Raw genomic sequence first — 24,604 nt, forward strand, 5'->3', positions numbered from 1 at the left:
ATAGTTAAATGAAAAGAAGCAGAATAGATACACAATGCCCAACATGTGCGTCACGAGCAAGATTGACGCACCATCTCTTGCAATCAGTTCTCCCGGCCACTCCAAGGACAAAGAGCAGGGCTCTCTGTCCTAAAACAAGTAGCATCTCGCCCAGTCCGGATAACAAGTTGATGGCGGGCGCTTGGGACGTCAAGACCGGCGTCGGTCGCCGTGGCAACCCAGCCACGAAGGAGGATGCACGAACCTAACCGCCCAAAACTGGCCACAGAGGGATGATCCCAAAACAACACCCAGCCACACCTTCGGCGCGGCCCACTCCACCGCAGCCTAAAAAAGACTGGACACTGAGATAACAAACGGTTCGCTGCTCAGAAACTTTTCTATGTAGCCTTGTTTTGGATCCAGCATTGTTCCTTCGTCATCTGTTTTTGCCTTGTTTTTTGACTATTGTAGACGAATAAATTGTCAACCTGTTTTCAGTGAGCCTTCTTCAAACTTTTGGAACATGGAGTCAGTACAAAGGGTTAACACAGGGAGTGAACACGCTGAGTTTTGCCTCCCAGTTGATTTGCGCGGAAGCAACATCAGCAGAGCCGAACTTCGTTCGGCTGTCGCTGTATCTGTGTGGCTTGGCCGGGGGGTGGGGGTCGAATTCCTTCACATATCTGTTCTATGTGTTGGATTTTATGAAGTAAATTTCCCCCAAAAATGTGAGTTATACTCCGGTGCGACTTATATATGTTTTTCTCCTCTTTGTTGGGCATTTTATGGCCGGTGCAACTTATACTCACTCAGTTTTGCATTTTACAAATGAAATGCCTCAATGAATCTTTTTTTTTTTCTTCTTATGAACGGGTTTCAAAAGCTTTATTGGTGGATTTTCTCAAGTTCAAGCGCCAAACAGAAATTAATAAATTTAATTGTGTCAGCAGGATCTGTATATTAGTCTTATTATTTAATTACAGGTGTTTTAGCTCATATCAATTTATTTTATTTAAATGGGCTACTATTTATTTTAGGGCTGCAGCTATCAAATATTTTAGTAATCGAGTAATCGACTGAAAATTCTATCGATTAATCGAGTAATCGGATAAAACAAATATATTTTTAGGTGAAGAGCAATTATAAATATACATGAGAAAACAAGACATTTCATCTGATCTTGAACCATTTTCAGTCAATCAATGTCTTTATTTTCGATGTATATTGTTGAAAACAGCCAACAATTGCATCTCAGATGTAACTAGAATTAAAAAAAAAGACAAATTCACTGCTTTCACTCCAAAAACCTTTAGATCTTACTTAAAAAAAAGAAAAAAAAAAAATATATATATATATACCTAAAAATGCCATTACGCTTGATAACACACATCACTTAAAAGTTAGGATTTTTTCCCACGTGTTTCAATTGAATTTCTATTTGTGTCAAGCCATTTTTAAGTTCTAGTTAAGTTTTACGCTACTCTAAACTGTAAGTCCTGATAGGATTTTGAGTTTTTGCACTGTTCAAAATAAATGTATGATACAGGCTGTATTGGAACACATTAGGGACCAGTGCTACTTGGTGTTTTATCCAGCAATGACTACTAAGCTAAAATTGATAGTTAGCATTATTGAGTTTTTATTTTACACCCTCATCACTCCACAAAGCTATGTTATGTTAAAGCCTGTATGTAAGACACGTTAGCCACGCATCAAAAGTGGTCATAATTAATAGAAACCTAGCCCTCCGCAGGGCTAACGTTACGTGAGCTAGTGACTCAGACAGTAACTTTAATCTTATTTATTAGCGCTTAGCGCTCTACTGCTTTAAGATGGCGGCTGTTTATTAACGCTGCCCAGACGCGGCCGAGTCTGTCGTTTCGCATCTAGTTCAACATACACGTGATCTCTATGAGACTCATCAGATGCTACCTGCTACCAACTTAAAATCATGCGGGCTAGTTTTTAGCAACGTCAGCGTAGTTTGGAGCGGCTGTCGCCTGCGGAAATGTTTTTTATATTTTTTTATTGCTTCTTCCTCTACACACGTGACGTCAGCGCGTTGTCCCGCATTACAAGTAGTCCGAGCGAAACGTGATGCTTAGAGCTGTTAAAACAAACGATTACTCGAGGTGAATAAAATTACTCGGATCAGTTTTTTAACTCGAGTTGCTCGAGTATTCGTTTCAGCTCTAATTTATTTTATTATGTGTTTATATTTATTAAATATGATGTAGTATTCATTTATATCGTATAGTTTATGTTGTATAACTTTAGTTCTTATGTGTTTATCAGTTCCTACTTATTTTGTCGTGGTAGGAGGGTTTCGTATTGAACACGGGGCCGTGTTGGTTATTATTATAGCAGAGAAGACAGCAGTAAATCAACAAAGTCAACTGTGCCCCGAGCTACCACTCAAGAGATCTGATGGACTCAAAAAGTGGGTTACGATTGCATATTAGTTTGAAAATTGACCGGATCAACCGTATTTTTACACGAGTGACTTCCGGTCTGCCCGATCCTAGCTAGTAGTATTGACGCAGGAGGGCCGCGTCTCGCGTCAAATAATAAACTCTGCCGTTCTTTTCGCGTGCGACACGTTGAGCCGCTTCTGGGACGCGTCTAACACGCGGCCGCACTGCGACTGGTGTGCATTGGCTGATTGACTTTAATGCCCGCGTTTCACTGCGTTCTCGCGGCGGCCACGTTGTCACGCCGTTGACGTTTCTGGGTTGTATACTGCCCTACCGTGTTGATCCTCATTATAATAGAGAAGAGGGAGTAAATATAATCTACACAAAGAAACTGTAACTTGATCGACTCACAGCCTCGAAAAGTAAGGGTTACATTACGTCAGAAACTCGTTCAGTACGCCTCCATTCCGAACCGAGCACCCCGTTCCGAAACAGTTCAATACAAATACATGTACCATTACACCCTTAGTCATAAATGATAGTAATTTGGCTTCAAATTTGTTGCATGCACACTTTGCAGGACAAGATGACAGTAATTTTGGATCAAACCAAAAATTTTAATGGGCTCCATTTGGCAGACAACAAAAATGACAGTGGGTTTTTCACCTATTTCATATTCTACACCTATAATGACTCATTATGAATTGTGTGTTTTTTTTCTAAAAAACATTTATCAATTTTAAAATAATTTGTGTTTTATTTAACAATAACAATTTATTGCATTTCAATAGGTGATTTATTTGGATGTATTGTCACTATATTCGTGGTTGAGAAGGTTAAAGAAAAACAAAAAACAACAGGCAATAATATCGCATATCGTAATAATTTATGAGACAATATATCGCCTACTAAAACTTGTTATCGCGTCAGGCCTAACTCTAACCAAAACAACGCATCGGAAATCAGTTTCCTTACAAACCAACAGACAGCTTTCAAAACACCTTTTGTCCTTTCTAACAAAAATATCTCAATATCTCTTGATGAGGTAGAAAAGAGCAGGGCAATTTTGCAATCACAACGAAAGTCATCAGTGTCACAGGCTGGGTTCATGTCTGATTAGTAGCAAAATGTATTGTATATTCATTTCTCTTGCCATAATCTCTCCAGCACTGGCCAGTCCAGATCCTGTCTCCTTCATAATGTGATTGGGTTTCTTAAGATAACAACGTGAGTTGATGCAAGTATGTCTACATCCAGCAGGAATTGTCCCGCATTTATCATTTATGGTAGGAGAGAGCTCGCCTCACGTCGTCTGCCTCCCCACAATCCGTCCCTTCCCTTTTTCCTCTCTCGGCGCCGCACTGCTCTACATCTGCCTCAGATGCTTGGCTAGCAATCACACGAATAGCGATAGTAGCCCTTGAATTATTTGCAATTGTTTTGTCGAACCTCGTTGACTGAATGAATTGTTATTGGCCGCAGAGTTAACGGTACACAAAAACACTTGGGTAAATAAAATGGTTTCAACTTCAGTGTTGATGACCGCACACTAGGTGGTAAGGAAACAAATTGCGAAACATAAAACTAACAGGAACACATTGAGTACAAGTTTAAAATGGAACAATGAAAAACTGTGAAATGGTAGGCTAAATTCTCCCTTAAATGGACATTTCTACAATGTACAGTGGGGCAAATAAGTATTTAATCAACCTCCAATGGCGTACCGCAAGCAACACGTCACTTCCGCTCATTAATATTAATGACATTAGCCACTGTTGCTAAGTAGGGACAAGCCACAGTTTGTCCCTAATAGGAAATGAATGGAAATCGTGTACGAACGAGATGTTTACAGAGCTAAACCTACCAATTATCTCCGAAAATGATGTGCCTGGTGCCAAATTGACTGGCAAAGATGTGGAAGAACATAAAAATGTTCAGTTAAAGAGATGGCTTTAGTGTCGAAGGCTGAAAAAGACGAAAAAAACGAGCCGACCTAAGCATAGCTTTAGCTTTTTTATCGACGCCACTGACAATGACATTCTCCTGTTTCAACAAGCTATCCTTTACCATCAGCCCTGTCTTTCTTATATATCCTTTGGTTGTCCTTACCGTTCTTGGGGGTAATTTAGTTAGCTTTGTGTAGCGATCGCAAATGCTACTCAGTGACAGCCAACAAACACTTTTAATTTTTTCATTGATAACACATCTTAATCCTATAATTTGTTTACACTTCCCCCTTACTAAAGTTGTTTTTTTATATAAATATAACAGAAACGCTAACAATGACAGTCAGATACCATTGTAATTCTTTTCAGGTCATTCATTGTCAGACGGAAGCAATACAGCACAACGTTACGCTAAAAAATAAGTTATAAATATAAAAATGGCTTACCTCTTTGTCCTCTGAAAGACCATGCCAACCCAACATAATGTTTACTGCATATGAAACGTGAATGGATTCGCCGAGGTGGTGTTAAAGTCCACGCAACTTGATTTGGTCTTCACATTTTTTCCTCCCGAGTTTTTGGTTTCCGGAAACGTATGAAGAAAACATCCTCACGTGTCGTAGTGTCTAGAGTCGTTTCTACAAGTTCCAAAAAAGCAATGCGTGATCGGCATGTTCGTTTTTGAAAGCTTACCGGAGAAAAGTAGCACTAATTACGTTGGGTCTATGCGAGGGTGGGTCTATAATGTCCCACTTCGGCTTTACTTCCGCTTTACGATGCGACGTCACAGTCTAAAAATAGCCTGCGTGCGGTACGCCATTGTGCAAGTGCTCCGACTTGAAAAGATTAGAGAGGCCTGTTATTGTCAACATGGGTAATCCTCAACCATGAGAGAAAGAATGTGGAAAAAAACAGAAAACCACATTGTTTGATTTTTAAAGAATCTACTTCCAAATTACAGTGGAAAATAAGTATTTGGTCACCTACAAACAAGCAAGATTACTGGCTATCAAATATGTCTAACTTCGTCTAACGAGGTCTAACTAGGCTCCACTCGTTACCTGTATTAATGGCACCTGTTTTAACTCATTATCAGCATAAAAGACACCTGTCCACAAGTCACACTCCAACCTAGATGTTCCCTAGATCCTGTAAAATTTGCCTACCTGAACGCCTGGCTGCCCACCTGACTATTTCGACACCATCTTCCAGACCTGTCATTAAATTCTTGTCGCTTCCTGCGCCAAAATAAATAAATGTAAGTTCGGTACGTAGTAACAGTTTCTTAATCAGGGAATGGGAGACGATTCGTTTCTCATTTTTTGCTAACACACACACTGTGGGGTAAATAACTATTTAGTCAACCACCAATTGTCCCCCAACTCAGTGGTTGTGGGTTCAATTCTCCGCCCTGATGAACTCGTCTAAGTGTCCTTGAGCAAGGCACTGAACCCCACGTTGCTCCTGGTGCTGCGTCACCATTAGGTGGATGGCGAGATAGTGTAAAGCGTTTTGAGCGCCTTGAAAGGTGGAAAAGTGCTATATAAGTATAACACCATTTACCATGAGACGTGGCTGGGTCTTTCAGCATGACAGTGATCCCAAACACACAGTCAGGGCAACAAAGGAGTTGCCTCGTAAGAAGCATTTCAAGGTCCTGGAGTGGCCTAGCCAGTCCCCAGATCTCAACCACATAGAAAATCTGTGGAGGGAGTTGAAAGTCCGTGTTACCCAACGACAGCCTCAAAACATCACTGCTCTAGAGAAGATCTGCATGGAGGAATAGGCCAAAATACCAGCAACAGTGCGTGAAAAGCTTGTGAAGAGTTAGAAAATGTTTGGCCTCCGTTATTGCCAATAAATGGTACATAACAAAGTACAGTGGTACCTCTACATACGAAGTTAATCCGTTCCAGGAGCTTGTTTGTAAGTCGAAATGGTCGTATGTCGAGCAGGATTTTCCCATAGGAATACATTATAATTCCATTAATTCGTTCCACAGCCCAAAAACCTGCACTAAATCCTTAAAAAATACTGCTGGTACTATTACAAATGGCAATTACATATAGCAAAACAAATAAATAATAAATAAAAATCGGATTAATAATATAATAATAATAATAATTCCTGTAGTAGTGTAACGAAACGGGTTCTAATAAGGCGGACGTTTTTTTTGTGTACCTGAAGGCACCGCGGCGCTGACGTGACGAAGAGGGAGGGGAGCGGGTGAAAGTTTACTTTCGCTTTCAATGCTTTCTTGAGAACATGGTCAATTGCGGCAGACAGCAGGCGTTTTGTGTTGAATAAGTTGTGAAAGAAATGATGAAAACGTGGCGAAGCTGGCGATTTCTCTGGAGATGTTACCACAATAAGAATTGTCAGCTTAACCTATAAAGACTGGCGAACGATGGTCGAAGGAGGACCGTGGAGATGTATTGTTGAGCCATTTCACGGATGCCCACCCTACGCTCATATTTTTCTGTCATTTGCATCTTCATTTAGAAGGTAAGCGTCAACTTTTTCCTTGTTTCACCACCTGTACCAACCTTTTCTGAAACCTGTGTTGATTTGTCACACAAGAAAATCCGCCGTGCATTCGTCTGCGGTGCTGCCGTTTCGAGCATGTCGTCGGATGTAGAAACAAATGGCGAGTCAAATTTTACGTCGGATGTCGAAAAGTTCGTGTGTCGAAGCGATCGTATGTAGAGGTACCACTGTATTGAGATGAACTTTTGGTATTGACCGAATAGTTATTTTCTACCATGATTTGCAAATTAATTCTTTAAAAATCAAACAATGTGATTTTCTGGGTTTTTTTCCACATTCCGTCTCTCATGGTTGAGGTTTACCCATATAGACAATTACAGGCCTCTCTAATATTTTCAAGTGGGAGAACTTGCGCAATTAGTGGTTGACTAAATACTTATTTGCCCCATTGTATGTGGTAAAACAGCCTTTCTTCCATAGGCATAAAAACACTCAAAAAATCTGTGCCTATTTCTAATAGACAGAAAGAGCCAAAGTCAGAAAACAAAGTGATACATTAAGATGTCATTTCACCAATTCTTAGTTGATTTGTCTTGAAATGAGTTCCCTAATGCATATCACGGCTCTATCCTAGACTTTTCTGTCCTCCCTCTTCTTGTCCTATCAGTTAGCTGGTGCACCCCTTCCCCACAGGGTATCTCAACAGTATATAAAGCGGTGAAAAATCTGAAACAAGACTTATAGTCGTATAGCATGGATAATCAATTATGCTTCTGGCATCCCCGATCAGATCACGTGATTGGAAATCGGGCCGATCTGGCCATTTTTAATTAATTATTTTTTAATGGGCAAAAAAGTACTGATACACCAATACCAGTATCAGCAGCGGGGGCCGATCCTGCCCGATATGGTGGTATCGGTTAGTACCAACAAAAAAGGCACCGATACGATTTACCGGTCCTGTAACATTGGACACAGCCTTTTATGTCTTTTACGCATATGCCTTTTACGCATATGCCTACACTGTGTTGTGTGATGACTAAGGGTGTAACGGTACATGTATTTGTGTTGAACCATTTCTGTGCGTGGTGCTCGGTTCGGAACGGAGGCGTACCGAACGAGTTTCTGACATAATGTAACCCTTACTTTTCGAGGCTGTGAGTCGATTGAGAACGCAGTGAAACGCGGGCGTTAAAGTCAATCAGCCAATGCACACCAGTCGCAGTGCGGCCGCGTGTTAGACGCGTCCCAGAAGCGGCCAACACGACGCACGCGAAAAGAATAGCAGAGTATATATATATATATATGTATATTATAGCTAGGATCGGGCAGACCGGAAGTCACTCGCGTAAAAATACCGTGGATCTGGTCGATTTTCAAACTAATATGCAATCGTAACCCACTTTTTGAGTCCATCAGATCTCTTGAGTGGTAGATTGGGGCACAGTTGACTTGTCTTTGTTGATTTACTGCTGTCTTCTCTGCTATAATAATAACCAACACAGCCCCGTGTTCAATACAAAACCTTCCTACCACAACAAAACAAGTAGGAACTAATATTCACATAGGAACTAAAGTTATACAACATAAAATATACAATATAAATTAATACTACATCACATTTGTAAAATATAAACACATAATAAATAATAGCCCATTTAAATAAAATAAATTGAAATGAGCTAAAACACCTGCAATTAAATAATAAGAAGAATACATAGATCCTGCTTACACAATTAAATTTATTAATATCTGTGTGGTGCTTTAACTTGAGAAAATCCACCAATTAAGCTTTTGAAAACGCTGATAAAAAAAAAAAAAAAAAAAAAAAATGATTCATTGAGGCATTTCATTTGTAAAATACATGTTAAAATCTTTGTGGTTGGGATTGCTTTTCTCTATAGCACAGGACTTCATTTTTCTTCTTTCTTTCAGAAAGAAAGCTGATCAATATGCGGGGTCTGAAAGGCAAATTATTGTTGGATTATCTTTAAATACCCGCTACTTTTTGAGCAGAATTCTAGCTTTGTATAGGCTAATGTTCCTATTGTTGAAAGCACAAAGGTGTGTAATAAACAACTAGCACATTTATATTTTGCATTTTGTTTTCTTACTGTACCAAAAATGAACCGAACCGTGACCTCAAAACCGAGGTACGTACCGAACCGAGATTTTTGTGTACCGTTACACCCCTACCACGGGGTGACATCTTGCATGGGAGCCCCAGATCGAGGGAAATTATCAGTGGTCTTGTATGCCTTCCATTTTCTAATAACTGCTCCCACAGTTTATTTCTTTACACCAAGCGTTTTACCTATTGCAGATTCAGTCTTCCCAGCCTGGTGCAGGTCTACAATTTTGTCTCTGGTGTCCTTCGACAGCTCTTTGGTCTTGGCCATAGTGAAGTTTGGAGTGTGACTGATTAACTTGTGGACAGGTGTCTTTTATACCGATAATGAGTCAACACACGTGCCATTAATACAAGTAAAGAGTGGAGCCTCGTTAGACCTTGTTATAAGAAGTTAGACCTGTTTGACAGCCAGAAATCTTGCTTGTTTGTAGGTGACCAAATACCTATTTTCCACTCTAATTTGCAAATTAATTCTTTAAAAATCAAACAATGTGATTTTCTGGGTTTTTTTCCACATTCCGTCTCTCATGGTTGAGGTTTACCCATGTTGACAATTACAGGCCTCTCTAATCTTTTCAAGTAGGAGAACGTGCACAATTGGTGTTTGACTAAATACTTATTTGCCCCACTGTGTATGTACTGTATGTATGTATATATATAGAATTATTTGCAATTGTTTTATATATTGTTATGTTATATTGTTGTATATGTTGTTATGTATATATATATATATATATATATATATATATATATATATATATATATATATATATATATATATATATACATACAGACACAATTTTTTTTCATTGTGACGTAATTTGTTTAAAAGTTTAAAATATGCGAGTGATATTTTAAAGTCTTTTTTTTTTTTAAACTAAATATTAGACATCAATTAATAATTCTAAGCTAAAAATTACAGACATTTTGAATACTAAATATAATTACTGAGCTTCGTTTTATGGCTGGGTTGAAACAAAAGCGGTAGTGTGACGTCTGTAAACGGGGGTTTCCAGGGTAAAACAGACTAATTATAAATAGTTCAAGGGCTTCATGCGCCATGAATCTGCTATTGCAACATATAGACATATTGTTCTATCATACAAAACAGTTCTTTTGGCTTAAAATACAGCAGTTATTTTTCAAGAGGGGTGCAAGAGCAGAAACTGCTTTTTCAGACTTGTCTGTGTTTTCTGCCATATATATATATAAACTGTGTGCTATCGGTATGGTATGGTATCTGTATCGGCTGACACTGCACAGCCAGGTATCGGTACTGGGGCCAGAAAATGGTATCGGTTCAACACTACTAAAAAGTAACAAAAAGTAACCCAGAAATACAATTACACTACTAACTCCCGGAAGAAGTACCGTAAACAGTACAGTACTGTAACATGTTTGGATCTATTGTTCAAATTTATAAGAGATATTTTTCAGTATCGGATCAGGACTCGGTATTAGCAGATTCTCAAAATCAGGGTGCAAAAATATGCGAACGGGACATACCTAATTATCTATCACTAATCCTGTTGTTCCTTTTTATTTTTTTTCTGCCTGTCCCCTTAAAGCTTTTCCTTTCTGGTTGCATTTACAAGCGCAGCACAATTTAAACATCCACATAGTGAGATATTTCCAGCTCCCCTGTAGCACTGCAAAACTGTCCAAGTGTTAAAAGTTATTCAGATCTAGTGTTCTGCATGTTTACATTGTCAAAGAGAACCAGATTTAAAATACACAAACATTTTGTTCATTCTTCGACACCTATCATCATCTGAAGTTTTCAAGTAAAATAATGACAAATTGCAGCCAACTAACGTGTGTATGTGATAGCCATATTGCAGAGGGCATCATTCCAATATGGGCATTGCTGGCGGCTTCCTTGTCGTTGCTTCAGTATTAAGTAAACTAAATGCCGGCACCAGAGGCTCCATTTTTTCAGTTGTTTTTTTTCCCCCTTTTTTCCAGCCTATAGTTCGGTTGGCGTAGAGTGAATACTGAACCTTTTCAACAAGTCATTTACAAGTGTTGTTGCGAGGTAGCTCTCCAACCGGACCCTGGTCCTCTTGGTCTAATGAGAGAGTTCTCTTAATTATGCATTTCTTTGGGCTTTAAGTGACGTCACTGTACCCTTAACAATTTCGGCTTCATCTTCAGACGTCACCAAATCTCTCCTTTCCAATGCTCTTCGGTCCATTCACTCGGAAAAAAGCTCTCCGTTTCATCCCGTCATGTCCCAAAGAACTGGAGTGAAAAGGGCGAAGGCCGACTTAGAGACGCTCGGTGGCTGTGTAATAAATCACAGCCAAGCTGACAAACTGTTAGACTAGTTAGTGTGCCGGCAAGCCTCCTTGACTTTGGAGGGGACCCGTGCCAATTGCACACGAATAAAAGATACTGTCACCCAATACACAGTTATCTATACGAGCAGACTAGTGGTTTAATCGTTTAACCGCCTACTCATAATTATACGTTTCATACTTTATTAATTGATTAAACGCAGCATCATGCATCTTGGTCATCTTTGCGAATAGGCTTTTAAAAAAAAAAATTAAAAGTTGTTTGCATGTTGTATGGTTTTGGCTCCCCTTATTGGCGAGTTACCTTTTGTTATTTGTTCTGATAAGGCATATTTTTGGCCACCAAAAGCTAAGACCTTCGTTTCTCGAGATTAAATGATCAAGCTTCTCATCATCTAAATGTTGTCTCTGTTGCATTCGCCAGTAAGTAAAATAAAATGTGGATTGAGTGAAATATTGAAGTTTTTCATATGTATATACAGTGGGGAAAATAAGTATTTAGTCAACCACTAATTGTGTTCCCCCACTTGAAAATATTAGAGAGGCCTGTAATTGTCAACATAGGTAAACCTAAACCATGAAAGACAGAATGTGGAAAAAAAAAACAGAAAATGACATTGTTTGATTTTTAAAGAATTTATTTGCAAATCATGATGGAAAATAAGTATTTGGTCAATACCACAAGTTCATCTCAATACTTTGTTATGTACCCTTTCTCTCTGTCTCTCATGGTTGAGGTTCACCTATGTTGACAATTACAGGCCTCCCTAATCTTTTCGAGTAGGAGAACTTGCACAATTGGTGGTTGACTAAATATTTATTTGCCCCACTGTATATATACAGTATAATATACATACATACATATACATATATATACAGTGCTGCTCAAAAGTTTGTGAACCCCCTCAACATTTTGGAATTTTCTATTATTTCAACCTGATTTCCTAATCAATCAATTCAGTAGTTTTTTTTTTGTTTTTTTAACAGTTGTGTTGTCGAGACTAAATTAAAAAGAGTTTTCATCAACTGATGTAGGTGCAAAATTGAACTGTTTGGTCACAACCAAAACCGCCATGTCTGGCGAAAAGTCAACACTGCATACCACCAAAAGAACCTTCTCCCAACAGTGAAGCATGGAGGTGGGAATGTCAAGATCTGGGCTTGCTTTTCATCCTCAGGACCTGGACAACTCCACATAGTCCAGGGAATCATGAATTCTGAGAAATATTGTCAAATCCTAGAACATAACCTGACGCCATCTGTTTTGAAGTTAAAGCTTGGCAGAAGGTGGAACATGCAACATGATAATGATCCAAAGCATTCCAGCAATACAACCAAGGAATGGCTGAAAAAGAAGAAGATTCGTGTTCTGGACTGGCCCAGTCAAAGTCCTGACCTAAATCCCATTGAAATGCTGTGGCGGGACCTGAAGCGAGCAGTTCATGCCAGACACCCATCAAACCTCTCTCAACTGACTGCGTTCTGCAAGGAAGAATGGGCAAAAATCCCCCAAAGTAGATGTGAGAGGCTGATTAGTCACTACAGAAACCGTTTGGTTGAGGTAATCTCTGCAAAAGGAGGCGCAATATCCTATTAACTGAAGGGGTTCACATACTTTTGCACACATGATATCTGAGTTTTTCTTAAATCAACCACTTTTGTTAAATAAAGAATGACAATATAACTATTTCTTTTGTTTCAGTCCATTATTTGGAATGTCAGTATTGTGGATTTGGGTATAACTTAACATTTAATAAGGTTATTTTAGTTTTTTTTACAAAAAATCTGACCATCGCTGTGGGGTTCACAAACTTTCGAGCAGCACTGTATATATATATATATATATATATATATATATATATATATATATATATATACACACACTCACCGGCCACTTTATTAGGTACACCTGACCAACTGCTCGTTAACACTTAATTTCTAATCAGCCAATCACATGGCGGCAACTCAGTGCATTTAGGCACGTAGACATGGTTTAAGACAATATCCTGCAGTTCAAACCGAGCGTCATTGTGGGGAAGAAAGGTGATTTGAGTGACTTTGAACGTGACATGGTTGTTAGTGCCAGAAGGGCTGGTCTGAGTATTTCAGAAACTGCTGATCTACTGGGATTTTCACGCACAACCATATCTAGGGTTTACAGAGAATGGTCCGAAAAAGAAAAAATATCCAGTGGGCGGCAGTTCAGACGGCGGAAATGCCTTGTTGATGCCAGAGATCAGAGGAGAATGGCCGGACTGGTTCGAGCTGATAGAAAGGCAACAGTGACTCAATAACCACCCGTTACAACCAAGGTAGGCAGAAGAGCATCTCTGAACGGTATCAACGGTTCAGGCTGGTGGTGGTGCTGTAATGGTGTGGGGAATATTTTTTTGGCACTCTTTGGGCCCCTTGGTACCAATTGAGCATCGTTGGAACGCCACAGCCTACCTGAGTATTGTTGCTGACCATGTCCATCCCTTTATGACCACAATGTAGCCAACTTCTGATGGCTACTTTCAGCAGCATAATGCGCAATGTCATAAAGATGGAATCATCTCAGACTGGTTTCTTGAACATGACAATGAGTTCACTGTACTCAAATGGCCTCCACAGTCACCAGATCTCAATCCAATAGAGCATCTTTGGGATATGCTGGAACGGGAGATTCGCATCATGGATGTGCAGCCGACAAATCTGCACCAACTGTGTGATGCCATCATATCAATATGGACCAAACTCTCTGACGAATGCTTCCAGCACCTTGTTGAATCTATGCCACGAAGAATTGAGGCAGTTCTTAAGGCAAAAGGGGGTCCAACCCGTTGCTAGCATGGTGTACCCAGAGGCGTAGCAAGGGTCCCCGGGGGCCCCAGGCAGGCAACAAGCAACATGGGGCCCTTCGAGCGTGTGCAAGTAAGGGGAACAGCTGGACTTGGAGCAATAGAGGAAAGAGTAGCAAGACAAAAATACCACCATCGGATGCGGAGGTATATACCTTTGTGTGAAATCAGTAGTCAGATTGGCCCTACAACCCACCAAATTCAAATTATTCCGTAAAAACCACTGATTGGTGGACTACTGACCAAAATGAGTATTAAATTTGCTAATAAAATTGCTTAGGATTATATATATATATATATATATATATATATATATATATATATATATATATATATATATATATATATATATATATATATATATATATATATACAGTGGGGAGAACAAGTATTTGATACACTGCTGATTTTGCTGATTTCCCACTTGCAAAGAATGTAGAGGTCTGTAATTTGTATCATTAGTTCTCTTCAACTGTGAGGGACGGAATCTAATACGAAAAAATAGAAAATCACGTTGTATGATTTTTAGATAATAAATTTGCATTTAATTGCATGAAATTAGTATTTGATACATCACAAAAATCGAACTTAATATTTGGTCAAGAAACCTTTGTTTGCTATTACAGATACCAAACGTTTCTCGTAGTCCTTGACAAGGTTTGCACACACTGGAGCAGGGATTTTGGCCCACTCCTCCATGCAGATCTTCTCCAGAGCCTTCAGGTTTCGGGGCTGCTGCCGGGCAACACGGACTTTCAGCTCCCTCCATAGATTTTCTATCGGGTTCAGATCTGGTGACTGGCTAGGCCACTCCAGGACCTTAAGATGCTTCTTACGGAGCCACTCTTTAGTTTTCTTGGCTGTGTGCTTTGGGTCGTTGTCATGCTGTAAGACCCAGCCACGACCCATCTTCAGGGCTCTCACTGAAGGAAGGAGGTTGTCAGCCAAGATCTGGCGATACATAGCCATCCTCCCCTCAATATGGTGCAGTCGTCCTGTACCCTTGGCAGAGAAGCAGCCCAAAAAAATGATGTTTCCTCCTCCATGTTTCACGGCTGGGATGGTGTTCTTGGGGTTGTACTCATCCTTCTTTTTCCTCCAAACACGACGAGCCGAGTTTAGACCAAAAAGTTCAATTTTGGTCTCATCCGACCACATGACCTTCTCCCATTGTTCCTCTGGATCATCCAGATGGTCAGTGGCAAACTTCAGACGTGTCTGGACATGCACTGGCTTCACCAGCGGGACCTTGCGTGCGCTGTAGGATTTTAATCCCTGACGGCGTAATGTGTTTCCGATGGTTTTCTTCGAGACTGTGGTTTCAGCTCTCTTCAGGTCATTGACCAGGTCCTGCCGTGTAGTTCTGGGCTGATCCCTCACCTTTCACATGATCAGTGATGCCCCACGAGGTGAGATCTTGCATGGAGCCCCAGAACGAGGCAGATTGACCGTCAACTTCAACTTTTCTAATAATCACTCCAATAGTTGGTACCTTCTCACTAAGCTGCTTGCTTATTTTCCTGTATCCCGTCCCAGCCTTGTGCAGGTCTATTATTTTATCCCTTATGTCCTTACACAGCTCTTTGGTCTTGGCCATTGTGGAGAGGTTGGAGTTTGTTTGAGCATGCGAACATGTGTCTTTTATACAGGTAACAAGTTCAAACAGGTGCAGTTACTTCCGGTAATGAGTGGAGAACAGGAGGGGTTCTTAAAAAAGAACTAAGAGCCAAAATATTTACTAGTTGGTAATGTATCAAATACTTATTTCATGCAGTTAAATACAAATTTATTATTTAAAAATTATACAATGTGATTTTCTATATTTTTGTATTAGATTCCGTCCCTCACAGTTGAAGAGAACTTATGATACAAATTACAGACCTCTCCATGGCTTGCAAGTGGGAAAACCAGCAAAATCGGCAGTGTATCAAATACTTGTTCTCCCCACTGTATATATTTGAAAAAATATATTTTAAGCACTTCAAATGTAATAATTATGACAAGTTTTAAACATGTTACTGTCCCACCAAATTATGTTTAAACAAAAATAAAGTAGAAAAATGCTTGTCTTTATTAAATGCTTCATTGAGTGAGTCCACTCAAATCCGCTTAAGCTGTTCACTTACACATAATTAGTTGCCTCAACAACTGTTTAACAAGTTAAATGATGATTGACGCATGCGGCGCTTTGAAGTTTCAGCTTCCAAGCATCTCTGGCAAGATTAAACCTTATTGTCTGTCAATCATCCTTAACTTTATTAAGCAACTCCAGTGCGCTGCTTGACCAAGAAGAGCAGCAGGAGGGAGTGTGAGACTAAGTGATCGAATCGGGACAGCTCATCTGTATTTATTTGTTTATTAATTGAAAAAAAAATATCCGCGATGGACTGAGGGAACGAAGTTTGAAGCGCGAAGTAGCAAGGGATCACTGTGTGATATGTATGTATCCTGGATGTTTGTGTTAAAATAGCTCGTAAACACATACTGTAAAACCATTGCATTTTTAACTTTTCATTTGATATGTATTGTATATTAAATTGCGACTTTTCTTGCTTATAAAAATGAAATCAGACTAGTCGGCAGGGAAATTATTCGAAAATCCCATCCCTAATCTACCCCTCTTTGACACTTATACACAGTGTGAACCCTGAAAAGCACCATTTTTCTTGTCATTTTTTCAATTGACATTTTGTCAATTTTTTTCCTCGGTAGCCTCCATGTTTGAAACGTTTAGAAAAATATGATTAAGGATGAAAATGAAAGAAAATTGAGCAAGTGCAACTTCAGAAGTTGGGGGCATGGGGGTGGTCACAATGATTCGGCTAATGAGCCTCACAGCTAAGGCGATGAATCACTGCCAGGTCGGGTTTGATGTGACATGGTGATTTGTGAGAAATGACACACACCCCCATGCTGACAACGTTGTCGTTTTTTTTTTTCTTTCAATCTGACATATCATGTGTCTTTTACTGCAAACTGCAATGTCTTTGTTCGTCAAGAAAAGCTTTCAGTCAGTGAGTTACTTTGTCAGAATAATTAAAAAAAGAAAAACTGCTAATAAAGCAGTCATTTGGACAAGTGAGTCAGAACAATTGTACTTTGTATGAGGTAAAAGTGCTTTTTCAAGGATTTTGCCTTATAACCTCAATGTTTGAAGTTAATGATAGCAACGCACTGGGCAGCAGATTTTGTTTCAGAATGCTTTTCAGTTTTTATTTTGTGTTGTGCTGATACCAATATCAAGGAGTCCTCCAGTTACGGACGAGTTCCCTTCTACACTTTTCCGCGAAAGTTCGATTTCACTGTCAAAGTGAAATTTATGTTTAGTTCAGTTTATTCGCACACGTCGTATCATGGTACACACAAGAACATGGTCATATATACAAGCAGTTCATCTGACAAGTTGCATGAAAGGGACACACCGAATAAGCTATTTAAAGTTTTTAGAAGGGGCCCAGTCAAACAGAACACACATACATACACATCCAATTAACTATGGAAAATTTCAACATTCTGATTACATCGAATTTGACATGTGATACCTTAGTAATGTTATTCAAAGACAGCATATTAAGCATACATTGCAAGGAGGTGTGTTTTCAATTTTTTCTTAAAAATGGAGATGGAGTGTGACATTTTAAGTGTTTCGTCCAGTTCATTCCAGATTTGTGGTCCTCTGCACACAATACCAAAGCTTGTAGACTTTAGCCTTCTGTTTTTCCCTGTGATGTGATTTTTTTCTTCTGGTAGTATATGTGTGCTGAGCAGTGTTGTCAATAACGGCGTTACAATATAACGGCATTACAAACGGCGTTATTTTTTTCAGTAATAAGTAATCTAATTAATTACTTTTCTCATCTTGGCAACGCCGTTACCGTTACTGAGGCGGGAAAGGCGTGCGTTACTATGCGTTACTAAGTTGGTTGAATAAAAAAAGTCTGAGAGAAACAGACTCACGGAGACGAGAGCAGAGCAGAAGTGGCGAAGACGCCGTTGCAACCGCGATGCTAGGTGGATCCAATAATACCTGAATGTAGCCAGAGCCGACAAACTACGCCCATATGACACAGTAGATATCACATTATAGAACTAGATGCAAAGACAAACACAGCTGCATTGGCAACATGTTTTAAGGACTACATGCGTTAGTAAACAGCCGCCATCTTAAAGCAGTAGACCTCTCAGGAAGGCTCTGATGTAGAGATCCTTCCTTGAGAACGAACCTAAGTAGCTTTTTTTTTTTTTTTTTTTTTCTAAAAGCTCCTAAATCGGCAAAATCTTAACTTAAATCTATCTTTAAATGATACAACTGTTTTAAAACTTACACATGTTTAAAGTAGACAGAAGGGAACTAATGCAATAACGGGAGCAATTTTAACAACTTTAACGGTTGATTCACAACTATAAATGACTTCCACACATAGCAAAGGTTACTATCTATAGTTATCGCAATACTCTTGTGTCTAGTTAAGTGGAGGGTAAAGAATTGGGCTAGGGCCAATTGTCCCCCAAACCCTTTAAACTTCACATTGCGTGACTTTTTTTTTTTTTTTTTGGAGAAAAAAAAAGGAAAAAGAAAATTATCACTAGTTACTTTGCCAAGTAACTAATTACTCTTACATTCAGGTAACTGAGTTACTAACGCAATTACTTTTTGGGAGAAGTAATTTGTAACTGTAATTAATTACTTTTTTAATGTAAAATTAACAACACTGGTGCTGAGGAGTATAGATTGAGATGAGATCACTTAATTTATGGTTTAGTTTATGGATGACCTAATACATTATGCAAGCATTTTTAAAGTAGTTGTGTTCTTTTGGCCTCAGAAGGAGGTGATGGTCAAAAATTAATTTAGTTGGCGCATTGAACCCCGGACCATGTTATGGCACGTATGACTTTTTTCTGTATTGTTTCAAGCTTTTTTAGATGGAAATGTGTTGCACCATATGATATTGTGTATTATGTAAATGTGGTTCAAATAAAGATTTATACAGGGTGAGAGGTGCAGATAGTGGGATATAATGTTGCAGTTTAAAAAACAGAGCAGCATATTTCGACAGAAATTTTGTAGAGCAAACTCTTTCAATGATTTCTCCATTTACAGTGGGGCAAATAAGTATTTAGTCAACCACCAATTGTGCAAGTTCTCCTTCTTGAAAATATTAGAGGCCTGCAATTGTCAACATGGGTAAACCTCAACCATGAGAGACAGAATGTGAAAAAAAAACAAAAACAGAAAATCACATTGTTTGATTTTTAAAGAATTGATTTCCAAATTAGAGTGAAAAATAAGTATTTGGTCACTTACAAACAAGCAAGATTTCTGGCTGTCAAAGAGGTCTAACTTCTTCTAACATGTCTAACGAGGCTCCACTCATTACCTGTATTAATGGAACCTGTTTTAACTCATTATCGGCACCTGTCCACAACCTCAGTCAGTGACACTCCAAACTCCACTCAGGCCAAGACCAAAGAGCTGTTGAAGGACACCAGAGACAAAATTGTAGAACTCCACCAGGCTGTGAAGACTGAATCTGCAATAGGTAAAATGCTTAGTGTAAAGAAATTGACTGTGGGAGCAATTATTAGAAAATGGAAGACATACAAGACCACTGAAAATCTCCCTCGATCTGGGGCTCCATGCAAGATCTCACCCCGTGGCGTCAAAATAATTACAAGAACAGTGAGCAAAAATCCCAGAACCACACGGGGGGATCTAGTGAATGACCTACAGAGAGTTGGGGCAACAGTAACAAAGGCTACCATCAGTAACACAATGCGCCGCCAGGGCCTCAAATCCTGCACTGCCAGACGTGTCCCCCTGCTGAAGAAAGTACACGTCCAGGCCCAGCTGCGGTTCGCTCAAGAGCATTTGTATGATCCAGAAGAGGACTGGGAGAATGCGTCATGGTCAGATGAAACCAAAATTGAACTTTTTGGTAGAAACACAGGTTCTCGTGTTTGGAGGAGAAAGAATACTGAATTGCATCAGAAGACCACCATACCCACTGTGAAGCGTGGGGGTGGAAACATCATGCTTTGGGGCGGGGCCGGATGTATGGGGGGGCTGGGGTGGGCACGGCCCACCCAGACGTGAGTCGTGCCCACCCAAAAAAATGTCGGAAATATCTATTTGTAGCGTCGCACTGGATATAGAGAACGCACTGAGAGTTGATCTCACCTACTTTTTTATTGCACGATTAACGGTTACTGTTGGCCGCAACCACGCTGTTGTGAATTCCCTGCTGTGAGGGCTGGACAGCGAACTGCCTCGCTTTGGGACAACTGCGTTGCTGCACATGCGCAGAGTATTCTAAAAATACTGCGGTTGAGGAAAAAATGTTCGTCCTCGGCCGATAAGTAAGTTATAATGTTCTCCACGTATACTGCAATCATATATGTGATGCTTGTGCTTGCATAACTACTCTTTATTATTGTTTGTAGTTCGTAGCACGTTTGCTCCGCTCGTAGCATCCCACTGTTAACGTAGCATTCTATTGCTAACGTAGCGCCAAGAGCGTGATAATATATGTACAAGTTGCACTGTATTGGATCGCTAAGGGTACATTCCGAAATTAATCCCATTCTATGTTCAGATTTGAGATCGCTGTCCGTTTTGATTGTAGTTTTCTGATTCATTTAGCTACCGAGTGCATAGCTTGCAGCTATAGACCCTACCCACGTGACGTCACAACTCCTTCCTCCTGACTGGTGCCGCCCAATTGTCCGTCAACACATTATGTTTCCCTGTTACGGCTACGTACATTCCTCCTATTTACGACGTGTTTTTCTGCTTAACATTAATAATCAAAATGGTGAAGGCATGTGTGGCGGTCGGTTGCAATAACAGAGAAGATAGACGGAGAAGACAGAGAGACTTGAAGTTCTACCGGATTCCGAGAGACCCGGAGAGAAGAGAGCGAGATGGGCTGCTGCAATTCGACGAGAAAACTGGGCTCCAAACGATTACCACAGATTATGTAGTAGTCATTTTATATCTGGTAAGATGCATTTAATATATATTTAGAGGGTTTTGGGCTGACAACCACAATTAAGATCATTGCTAGGCTAATCGCCGACAACATACACATATGTATATAGTGAGAGTGCTATCGCTAAACCATATAAACATTAAAAGCCCTAACTCCATTGACAAACGACATGAAATACATTAGACTTGACAGTGGATGTTAGCAATAACAAAAGATTTTGAATTGAAAATTTCGTAACTCACCTTTCCAAGCACAAGATAGATTCCTGCCGAATTTTCGTGGACGAAGACCTGTTTCACCCAACCAGCAACGAAGTATTTATAAGCCTCCAAGCTCTTAAAGTTTTTCAAACTTTCGTGAGAATAGGCTGATTTTGTGTGGACAAGATAGTTGTACAGTTCAGGGTAGCTAGCAGATGTCAGGCAAATACGGCGGAGACAGCGGGTCGAAAAACATCGATTTAGGCATCAAATATGGATCTGGCGAATGGATAAACTGAAGCTTTTCCACATAACGCCTTTTATGCAACGCATCAAGTGAGTTTACGGCATCTGAAAGCACCGGGTCTTCCATGAAATGCATTATAAATTGCTCGATCAATTGAGACCATTGATAATACAGACATAAAATGACGGACAAGTGGGCGGAACCATACAGCGAGCACGTGATTTTGTGACGTTGGTGGTTAGGGTCTATACAACAGTACGGCTGTATCGTGAAGAGGACTCCTTCCTCCGTACACGTCACAGCGCCCTCTTTCTCAACTCGAGACTGTTGCCGGAAGTCACTCACTTTCATGGCGTGGGATTCAAAAAAACTAAATAAATATAGCGATCGCTTCCACACACATCCAAGCGGTCCATTTCATTCAGGAGCATAAAATACTGCGTGTATTATGAAATAAACATGCTTTTTCGTGTCACAGGCACTTTTTAAGCATTTAAAGAGCATACGACAGGAGAAAAAAAGTCTTAAATGGCATTATTATTTCAATTAGAATCATATTTTGAGACGATTCGACTACAACAACAATTTAGCAAAGCGCAGATGACGAGAAATTAGTCTTTTAATCTGCCGGTTAGCCACGCCTACCATTATAGGGCTTTAGCGTCCCCAACAGGTGGATGACATCAGCGGTAGACTGGGCTCATCGGTTTTAGTATTCAGCCCATTGAGGGGGAATTATTCAGAACGAGGAAAATGCGACGAAGAGAGCCGCAAAATTTCATTGTTTCAGTCTCTCTTCTCCAATATTTTTACAGGATATTCTTTTTATCGAAGTATTTTCCCCAATTGCTAAATAAATGGCATGGTCAAGACAAATAACAGTCTTGTGCTAAATGGAATATGAAATCATAAAAATGCATTTATTCAGGACGACATGGCAAAATTACTCCATAATGGTCGAAACTGTCGACTTCACCTTTACTGTCGCACCTCCCGAACGATATTTTATGACACCTAAATCGGACATATGTCATTTCCTTTCCCCGGCTTCGGAGAATGTAAACAAACCAAAAGGCGTGACAGCTAGCCGACATGCTAACCCGAACCAAGTGATGTTTCAAAGTCTTCGAAGCGGAAAATCACACATAACTAGCCTGGATTATTTGACATGACGACTGGGTTGTCGATTGTCTTTGCGGATCGGCAAACCGCCCGGCGGCGAGCAATTTACAGTTCGTTGCCCGGAGGAGGGTGGCTGCAGTTGTTGTGCAGCTAACGTGCTGCTGATGTGCATGAGGAGCGCTTTTTACATGCCTATCAATGATCAAACGTAAGTAGTGCTTTATTTAAAGAAAGTTTGTAGTGTTTACTTTGTAATAGCTGTATTAATATTTGACATAATACTAAACAAGATGTTTACTCACTTCCTCTTAAGTCCAATGGTCCCACAGTAGTCGGGCTTGTTTTGGCCCAAAATTATTATTATTATTTTTTTTTTTAACCAAACTCTGACACCGGTCGTACAGGGACCGAACAGCCCTTACCAAGGGGCTCGGTACCCCGTACTCCCGGAGCACCACCCAGAGGACTCCCCGAGGCAGACGGTCGAATGCCTTCTCCAGATCCAGAAAACACATGTAGACTGGTTGGGCGAGCTCCCATGCACCCTCGAGGACCCTACATACACTAACAAATAAAACTCTCCCAGTCTCCCCCCCACCCCCACCCAAAAAAAAAAAAAAAAAAAAAAAACCTGGTGAAAACGGGTCGATTGTGAACCGCTTCCGAGACCTTATTAAAACTAATGGCATTGGTACAGTATTGGCTTTAGCAGATACAAATGGATAAGATGTCTATCGCTGTCAACGTCAGTGAATGTGTTCGGAATTTCCACTCTGTAAGTCGTGAAAATGTAGAGGAATTCCTAAAGAATCAGAGGTTCTTAATTGCCTGTGGTATACTAGGGTGACCATATTTTGAAAAGAGGACATTCGGCCCAGCCTCGAGATACTTGAATTTTACTCGAAGTTCACTCAAAGACGCCGATATAACTTTAATATATTTAAAGTGTGCCTCCTCCGTCTGGACAGAAAAATTCAGTTTTATAAAGGAAAAAACATATATATATATATATAAATATATATATATTTTTTTTAATTATTAAATTTATGAGGATCATGGAAGCTTCCACTTGGGGAAAATATATACATACAGTATATCCTGTATATACATAATATAATAAAAATATACAGTATATATACCCTACCCACCGACGTCACAAAACCACGTGCTCGCTGTGTGGTTCCGCCCACTTGTCCGTCATTTTGTCTCTGTATTAGCATTGTTTTCAATTGATCGAGGAATTTAAAATGCATTTCATGGAAGACCCGGTGCTTTCTGATGCCGTAAACTCACTGGATGTGTTGCATAAAAGGCGTTATGTGGAAAAGCTTCGTTCTATACAGTCGCCAGATCCATATTTGATGCCCAAATCGATGTTTTTCGACCCACTGTCTTCGCCCTGTCTGCCTGACATCTGCTACGCTGATATTTACAATTATCTTGTCCACACAAAATCAGCCTATTCTCACGAAAATTTGAAAAACTTCAAGAGCTTGGAGGCTTATAAATACTTCGTTGCTGGTTGGGTGAAACAGGTCCTCGTCCACGAAAATTCAGCAGGAATCTATCTTGTGCTTGGAAAGGTGAGTTACGAAATTTTCAATTCAAAATCTTTTGTTATTGCTAACATCCACTGTCAAGTCTAATGTATTTCATGTCGTTTGTCAATGGAGTTAAGGCTTTTAATGTTTATATGGTTTAGCGATAGCACTCTCACTACATACATACGTGTATGTTGTCGGCGATTAGCCTAGCAATGATCTTAATTGTGGTTATTTGTCAGCCCCGTGGACGAGGCCAGTTCCTTTCACTTGGTACCAGCTAAATATTATTCAAAAAATAACGATGGTGGAAGAAGGGGAAGTCACAAACATCTTGAATTTGAAACTATGTCGTACTACGTCGTATGTTGTCGGCGATTAGCCTCGCAATGATGTTAATTGTGG

The 24,604-nt window shown here is 39.8% G+C and overlaps 1 protein-coding gene across 4 annotated transcripts in view; it reads right to left on the reverse strand.

Annotated features, from left to right (window-relative positions):
- The window catches only part of LOC130911131 (contactin-5-like), a 405,498-nt gene that overhangs the window by 317,211 nt on the left and 63,683 nt on the right, over positions 1-24,604 (reverse strand). Inside the window, exon 1 of one of the 4 annotated variants that reach the window (XM_057828870.1) lies at positions 8,233-8,303. The exons of 2 other annotated variants lie outside the window; for them this stretch is intronic. The gene's annotated coding sequence lies outside the window, so the exon portion shown is untranslated. Of the gene's footprint in view, positions 1-4,788; positions 5,049-8,232; positions 8,304-24,604 lie in introns of those variants that run through there. One more of the 4 variants, XM_057828869.1, reaches the window with a different exon arrangement.

This window comes from Corythoichthys intestinalis, unplaced genomic scaffold (assembly GCF_030265065.1).
Source record: "Corythoichthys intestinalis isolate RoL2023-P3 unplaced genomic scaffold, ASM3026506v1 HiC_scaffold_23, whole genome shotgun sequence".
Classification (NCBI taxonomy): Eukaryota; Metazoa; Chordata; class Actinopteri; order Syngnathiformes; family Syngnathidae; genus Corythoichthys; species Corythoichthys intestinalis.